At 50.9% G+C, this 8,586-nt stretch overlaps 1 protein-coding gene and 1 long non-coding RNA gene across 2 annotated transcripts in view; one reads left to right on the top strand and one right to left on the bottom strand.

The window, feature by feature from the left end:
* The window catches only part of LOC100742105 (cysteine-rich motor neuron 1 protein-like), a 159,018-nt gene that overhangs the window by 66,631 nt on the left and 83,801 nt on the right, over positions 1-8,586 (bottom strand). The window lies entirely within an intron of this gene.
* LOC117152098 overlaps positions 1-8,586 on the top strand; it is a 28,728-nt gene that overhangs the window by 4,711 nt on the left and 15,431 nt on the right. Inside the window, exon 3 of the long non-coding RNA XR_004462345.1 lies at positions 4,196-4,200. This is a non-coding gene — a long non-coding RNA (uncharacterized LOC117152098). The remainder of the gene's footprint in view (positions 1-4,195; positions 4,201-8,586) is intronic.

Here is an 8,586-nt window from a genome sequence, read left to right as displayed (position 1 = left end):
GCCGCCACGCACACGCCGCTACCGAGCGGCGTTCATTCACTGACTCGCCTTCCTCTTCTTTCCGTTCCAACGTCTTTCCTCGTTTACAACCGGCGCGCTAACAGCCCGCGTCGACCTAACGAACACGCGCGCTCCTCGCCGCTCGTCCGCTCTCCTTCTGCTTTCTATGCGCGCGTTTTTCGCCCGGAGGATCGGCGATTCGCGACGGATCGACGCTTTCGTGGAGAAGAAACGGAAGGCGATTAGCGTAAATTCGTCGAGGCTAGCGAACGAACGTTCTCTCGTCCGCGTTTCGCCTCTCAACGAATTTCCATTTTTCGTGCCAGGCTTTCGTTCCACGGCGATTACCACTCGCTTCGTTTTCCATCTGGGCGGCGCAGCGGGTGAAAGTCACGCGATAACAGCATCGCCGGTCTTCTAATCGTCGCTAAGATCTAAAGCCTCGGTAATTGGGCAAAGAAATCGGGATACCGTTTCGCTGTTCGACCCTCGTTTCCGTTACGATCCTATAAGTCAGCAACGGCCACGGTGATTAAATAACGCTGCTGTGGGCACGTCGCGTTCTCATTACCATCGTCGTTGCGATCCGCCGCAAAATCGGATCGTCAAAATCATCGAGATCGAAAGAAGATCTACGACTCTGGTAGACCGGTTTTTTTATTCGTTTGGCGGAAAACTCGCAGAGGTCGCGCGACATCTGGCGGCCTTGGTTCGTCGACGGACGATCGCTCGGTTCGTAATACGAATACGACGACGGGACGCGACGTGCAGCCACCAAGGGCCATCTGGCCAACGAGTCGATATTTCAATCGGAATCTATATACATGGACGTTTAATAATTATCGATTCGCTCGTAAGCGCGATTCGATTGCGCGAGCTCTAACGAGTAGAGTCGCGTCGTCGGCCTTGGCGCGATACAAGAAAGATAAGGGCGTTCTTTGTCGCTATTTCGCCAGGTTGCGTCATCTCGGCCGGCCATCCGCGCGGAGAGGCAACATCCTGTGCACCTTCCACGTCTGGGAAACTCTTTTACGCCTCGCTTCGACGTTCTTCCACGTCGACATTGACTTAATTCGCAATTCCGTTGCAAACGAGAAGATACCTCCAGTACGAGGAATATGCCGGGTCGAGGAACTTAATTTCAGAGAACGACGGGACGTTGCAGGCGACTCGCGTTACGCGAACATCGATCGAGCGTACACGTTCCGGTAGCCTCGTAACTTGCAAGAGATCGAAATTTCGTCCGAGCGCGGAACAACGCGCGCGGAAAATACGCGCGTGGCAAAGGGGAGAGACGATCGCGTAAAGCGGAAAACGCGTCGGTTCGAATTGAAATTTTTCACGCCGTTACACTTTCCCGCGTATCTTTGAAAGAGGTCAGATACGCGACGATCGAACGGTCGCTCGCCTATTTGTTAACCGCGCTGGCATATTGGACACCACGCAGCGGCTTTCATCGAGAGAATTTAACGGCCTCGTTCGCTCACCCCAAATTATCCATCGCTTTAAATGAAACGTTCCTGCGAGAAATCTGCGATATTACGACCCTGGTCGTGTGCGTAACCGCGCGAAACGTTGTACGAGTATCGTAACGATATAGATCGCATGGGGTTTGAACATGGACAGTGTCTTTTCTTCCGCGTTTCCCTTAGCCACGATTTCGGAAACTAGCTCATCGCGCTAATCCTCTTCGTTCGACCACTGGCGAAGAAACAGGCTCCTGTAACACTCGGAAGACAGTGGACCTCGGACGACGTTTAGAAGCTGACGAATCACGACGTATAAGGAACCTACCGAGGTTGCAACAGCCGCCAAATCGTCGTTTATAATCCTCGCTTCGACTCGGAATGCTCGTGAGAAGAGAAGAAAGAAAAAGAAGATTGTTTCGTCCTAATGTGGCCACGTAATCGAGAACTTTTTGCATCGTACATCGTCCTAACGTATATATGTCGGATGAGCACAGGGATCAAGGTTGTGGGCGTCAAATCTTCGCGGCAATTGGCCATTGATGCGATACAACACAGGTGTAGTTTGTAACAGTCTTGACAATTAATCACGGCGATCAGACACTCGCAAAGCTAGTGACAATGGCCCCAGGTTCGATAACGAATCCAAAATTCGTCAAAATGATGACGAATGCGATGAGATACACGTAGGACTGTACACGTAAAACTTTTCTGCATGAACTCACACGCAGTGCAAGTGGAACTTCTCTTGTATATTCCTCTCCCCACCTCTCGGGCCAATCTTTGCTTTTAAGGAGAGCCATATAATCGTTCCGTACCTCTTGTCAGGTACACGTTCCTCCTCCCGTGACCGTGGCTACGTTCAGTCGGCCGCTATGTCACTTAGAGCTCAAGCCCATCGTCATAAAGTCGGATTGGAACGTTAAATCTTATTTTTTATCATTTAAGTATAGCTGCAGTAAAAGTCTGGTCTAGGGTACTGGGGTTTTTGCCAACATTGCAAAAGGGAAGTCCCGATGTCCTTTCATCTCCGACATATATATATAAAGCTCGTAGCGAATTTAATTTGTACGAACTAGTACGTACCTTTATGAATTGAATTTGCATGAATTTGCGATAATTCCAGAATTATCTACTCGTATAACGTGTTTACTCTAATACGTTATTTTTGTCTGGCGAGTAAATCGACTGCATCGAATAAATTAAAATACCGCGGAGTGCCGAACGAATTCCACGAACGGATTGCGCGATTTCGTAAACGCGTGTACTACCTTGGCCCCGGTCGATCGACCGGTGCACAGCTACGGCGCAAAGAATACCACAAATTACCTTCGATGTTATCTCGCGTTCTTCGAATGCCGGTATCCTATGGCGAGAAACAGAGAAAGAGAGAAGAATATCTCGGGCTAAATCGACAATGGAAAACTCCGACAGCACGCGTGTCTTCTCTCTATCAGCGGCGCACACCAGCGGCTTTCGCGCTCCGCTTTTGTGTCCCGTGACAAACACGCGAACTCGCGCCGTTTCTTTTCTCCTACGTCTTTTTTCCCTTCGACCAACCGCTGTTACTACGCGCATTCCATTTCCAAACGTCTTTCCGGATGAACCGACGATCTTTCGCAATAGCGTAGCGAGCAAACTCGAAAGTATAGTCTTTCTCCGTGCGCGCGAAAAGAGAACGGACGATCGATCAGGCGCAGCGTACGAACGAAAATTCGACTGGGTCGGACGGTGTCCTGTTCTGGAAAAAGGAATCGGTAAATCGGAGTTTCTCGGTCGAGAAAGGAGGCAGCATCGTCAGCAGCTGGAAAGGCCAAGAGCAGCTTCTCCGCTCGGTCGAGCTCGCCGAACAACTTTGCTCGGTGGTTTTCGATGGCAGGATAAAACTTTCCGTAGCATCGGTTTCAAAGGGGCAACGAGACCGGTGCGGCGCGCCATGCCACGGCAGGGACAGGCTCGTTAAAGCGAGATCAGCTAGCCGTTTCTGCTTCTTCTCCGTGTACGTGCAAGTACGTGCCGTACCGCTGACCAGTCGTTCTCCTTTTCCTTCTCCTTTTCCTTTCCCTCTTCTATTAACGCAACATCGTCGAGTCTCAGTTTTCCGTTTTTCCTCGTTACCTTTCATCCGTGCAATTTGCGGAAACTTTCTTACCCGGGCCAGTCCGGTTCTCCATGTTTTCCGACCATTAAAATCACCGAGATATCGATATCCTATCCGGCATCGAACAACGTCTCGATCAACCAGGACGTTCGTGCGCGGTCTGATCGCGAGATCGCGCGATTACTTTCGAGAAATAGATTATTTTCAAGACCGGAAACTTGCTTGTAAGAAACCGTACAACCTGCGAGAGTAACCGCGCAAACCGAATAACTACGATTAGGTGAAGTTTGCGAAACTCGGTGAATTAGATGGGGTTTTTTTCGATGTTCCTTCGGGCGTAACATTTACGACACGTCGCTATCTGCAACCGGCTGTTTGTCGTCTAAATTGCGTATACCAAAGGGTATATAACCGTGAATAAACAAACGAACGAACGAATAAAACAAATAAACGGCTGGGAGGATAACGAGAAGAGGTCGATTTTTCGAGTTTCGAGAACGTTTGCGTAGAGCCGTTGGGCGAATTCGCGGGGCACGTTCAGTCTCGCGGCGTACCGAACCAACGTTTCGACTTGCTGACACCGCTCTTGGTAATGCCAACAACCGCTCTTAATTATAATTTTAAATAGTCGCTGTTACGTTCTAGTTTGCCGCGGTACTTTTATTAACCGTGAAATATATCGCGAGAGTCTCCTCGACGAGAGAGGAAATTGCAGCGAAATACAGTGAAATACGGCGGACAGCGAGAGAAAGCGGGAGGAAAAAAAGGCAGGCAGAAAGAGAGACGAGAGAAACGGAAACTAGCGCTGAAATGTAATTTAATTCGATCGAGGCCAACGACGACGTAAGTAATTTACATTAGGAAAATTGCAGCCGGCAAACGGAAAGGATACTTTTGCTCGTCATGGAACAGATATCGGGACACTTTGCGACGAAAATAGAAGTACGCGGGCTTTTAACAAGTACCAGAAATAATTGGCGTCTGGGATGACGCGGTTCAAATATTTCGAGAATGATGCGAGCGTTGCTCGCGGCGCGCCTCGCCTCGCTACGCCGCAGCGGCTTAATAATAGACGCGTAACAACTCGTCCAGTTCCAGCGTTCGACGTCCATCTTTCCAACTCGCGGAGATCGATCGTACGCGACTCGACGAATCGGCGAAATTCTCGCCGCGATGAAAAACGAAATCGACGCGCGGTTTGCGTTTCGCGTTGTCCGAGCGTACAAGCAGCGGAAACGGAGGAAGACGCGAAGGACGCAAATCGAAGAAGAAGGAGAATAATAAGCGCGCTTACGTGGCCGTAGCTTCGATCGCGAACTAAACGAGAAAAGATTGGAGCGAGGATGCGACGAGAGGAGGTTGGAGGCGAACGAGAAAGAGAAACGGAGAGGCAAAGAGCACCGCGGAGAAGGATACGTTCGCGTGTTTCGCTTGGCGTTTATTTCTGTCCGGTATGCTCGCGTAACCACCCGTTTTAATCGCGCGGCCACTAATAGCCGCAGCGTGTGCATGGATGCGCTAAAAACACGGAGAGAGTCGATCAGCTGAGCCGACGTTTGTTCGTCGGACGTCGCTCCGTCGCTTCTCGCGTCTTCTTTCTCCGCTTTCTTCTCTTCGTGTCGTTCTCGTACGCCGTTCTACGAGTTGTCGCGACGAAGGAGATCGCAACGCGATCTTACGCGTAAAAACCGTTTTCTCGCTTCGCTGACCGTTGATCGAGTTTCTCCGCGATTCGACTCGATCCAGAGCGTTTCTCGCGATCGGCCAGCCGCGTAATTCGAGACAAGGACGACGGTGATCGTCGAGGGATTGTTTGGAGGGAAGGTGGACGACACTCGGCACGGTTACGAGTACGTAGACGACGTTTATAGAGACAACCGGTTTATCTCGGATTTTGTCCGAGAGACGTTCATTAGAGAACTCGTGACGCGCGATTATCGGCCTGTCGCGGTATTACTTCCGGATTAATCCGACGAGCTAGGAATTACTCGGGTTGCTATAATCCCATGTGCAAACAAAGCGGTTACGCCGTCTACGGGGTGTACGCCTGTTCTCGCGTTCCTCTTCTCTTCAGCGACGGAAATACGACGATCGACGACGTTTTTGCCACGGACCGAATTAGCAAAGCGATCGATATTAACGGACGGCAACGTGTTTTTCATCCCATCTGCCGAGTTTTGCTCGGAACAGCCACCGTCGATGAAGATAATCCGCAACCGATGGTTAAACTTGCGCGTTACGATGGATTTACATTACACGACATAGGACACGAGCCATCGCCTAACGGCGACGTCGCGTACCTGTCGCTGACGAATATACGCGGCGTCTCGTTTTTAAAACGTACGTTTTGACGATTCGTCTGAGGTGGTGTGTCGCGATGGGTGTGTGAGGATTGGTGTGTTTAACGAACGATCGTTTATTAAGAACGAATTAACAGTCAGAGTCAACAAATAACATGTGGCGGATCGCTAGGCGGTCGAATATACGAGAGATTGATGCAAATGTAGACTCCCTCTACGTCTAAGGCAGGGACTACCGGGCGTAGCCTTACTGACGAGTCCACCGGTAGTCCCGGGACGAAACGCAAACTCTCCTCTTTTCATCCGCCACAAACGATTAACAGATACGATTAACAAATAACTGGTAACAATTAACAAGTAACAACAGACGCCGAGAGATCATTCGACGCATTCGATACGCAATGGTACTGAGGAGTTATACATTTAACGGCGTAAGACAGACTGACTGCCCTTCTGTTCCGGATCGAAAGGATTCTTCCCTTCGTTGCCCTTCGATATCTCCCCCACTAGCGTGCATTCGGTAGATGTGCCGCCGCGGCTGGCACGTGTATGCTCTTTCGAGAAATCGTCGGAAAAATTGCGAAGATATCGATGGTACATTGGGCACGTCGGTGTTGCGCTTTGACGGCGTCGCGCTTTGTATCCAGAGCGGTTCCGTGACCAGTGCCGCCACACGTCGTATCGACGACCGTACCGTGCGTACTTCGCGCGTTGGAACGTGTCCGCCACGTTTTATACGAACTGTCCCGCGTTATCGCCCGCAAAGAGGTCGGTCGGACCGCGAAACGCGTAGTACAAATCTACTCGTTTGCTCCGTCGTTCGGAGCTTCGTCTCGACGATGCAAACGCAGCTGTCCGATCAATTTCCCCCGGTGCTGATCCACCGCTTTCTGCGGTGGTCACCGCATCGAACAAATTCAAGTTCTGGCCGACGATCGAACCGAAAAGCAAACGCGTTAGCATGCGATAAAGTTTGTAACGTGGCGAATAGCGTCGGAAACGAGAGAATCGACGATTCCAAAAGCCGACGATTCGGACTGCGGATGCGGCCTATAAACGGGCAAAGTATCATTTCTGTGTTTGGAGCGGAGATTAAACTTCTGGGCGCGAAAAAAAAAAGGGCACGTGAAACGACGATGAAACGTCACGGTTCACCGTACGATTGATTCGCCAACCTTTTATTCCGCATTGCGACCTCGCACGGCCCGTTTCATTCCAGTTACGGATGTGTACGGATGCTCGAGCACACGTTACGCCGTAAAAACCGCGTAAAACGTTAAGCACGTGTTTTTCGGCAAACGTCAAAGGCCGTTTCGTTTCGCTGCTTCGTACTTGCTCGCTACTTCGTTTCTCGAGAAAACGATCCTTCGCGGTAACCGTAGCACAGAAATCATGCCCCGTTTGCCTTTCCGTTTCCGTTTCGCCTTTACAATCGTCTCTCTCTTTCTCCTTCTCCTTCCCTCTTCCCGCGACCGTACAGCCCAGTATAATTAGGGAAATCGTGGCCGAAGTAATTGCGAGCAAGTAGCAAAGGGGAACGAGTTACAGAACTCTGGTCCGAGCGAACCGGATGCCGGTCGTCTTCGCGCCTTTGCCCAACCTTTTTACCGCAACGACGCAACGGAGCGCGACGTCGTTCAACGAGCCGAATTTCGTACGCGTGACAAAACGTCGATGCTTCGACGCGTATTTTCGTAGCGATCGATCGCGATAAAACGTCCATCTCGCGTCTGTTCGTTGGCCAAACTCGACTGTCGGAACGCAGCAAGAAGAAGGCGAGTTCCCTCGATCGTGCAACGACTACTTTCGATCGTCTGGACGGTTGGACTCGCGTCGCTAGACACCGAAAACGCGTCAGCGAACCACGCTTGCGTCTACCTTTCCCCGTAGACGATTGGTGGAAGAACGTTTCGGGGAATATTATCTCGCAAAGGGGTCGAGAGCAAAGCGTGGAGAGCAAAGCGTGGCGCAACGCGACTGAATCTTAATTAGAAAATTCATCTCGGACGTCGTAATCGGTAGCTCTTGGGCGCTGGAATTTTCGGAATTCCCGCTACGCTCCGTCCCCTATGTTCCGTTTCATCTCATTTTCCCCTCGTCTTTTCCTCCCTGGCTGCTTCCTGTTTCCTCGCTGCGTCGTATTTCGGCTGGATAATCGCCTACTGTTCGCTCACCCACGCGGAACGCGTCTCGCAACGAACGAGTCTATTCCGGCGAGAAATAACGTCCGTAGGTTGGAAAAAGGCCGAGTGACGTCCGACAGTTTACTAATTTACATTAACTTCTCCGCAATCGTGTTCGTTGTCCGAAGCTGCTGTCACCGGCGATACTTTGCGCTCCGATTACGACTACTTATCACGCGCCGTTCCCTATTTTTCCCTGGCACACAGCGCACCCTTTAATCCGGTTTAGTCGCATCGATCGCCTCCGTAAATCGCGCCGCGAGTACCGTCGGTCTATCGATCTTTTCGGCAACTACGATGTGCTGTTCCAAGAGGTCGCTTATCGACACTCCGAACCACTTCTCGCATGAATTACGACGTTGTTCCAGAGGCTTTTTCTCGCCTATGCATGTACCTACCTACGTTCATACGCGCGCGTGAATAAGCAAATGGAACTTCTCTTCGCGAGAAGATCGCGGTCTCGTCGAATCAGCGTGCCGAGTCGACCGATCGGAAAGTAGGCAGAGCAAACTCTGCCTACGGAAACGAGGCTCGAG

This window comes from Bombus impatiens, unplaced genomic scaffold, assembly GCF_000188095.3.
Source record: "Bombus impatiens unplaced genomic scaffold, BIMP_2.2 scf_0647, whole genome shotgun sequence".
Lineage (NCBI taxonomy): Eukaryota > Metazoa > Arthropoda > Insecta > Hymenoptera > Apidae > Bombus > Bombus impatiens.
The sequence above is the reverse complement of the archived record's forward strand: the minus strand, read 5'-3'. Positions and strand labels throughout refer to the sequence as shown.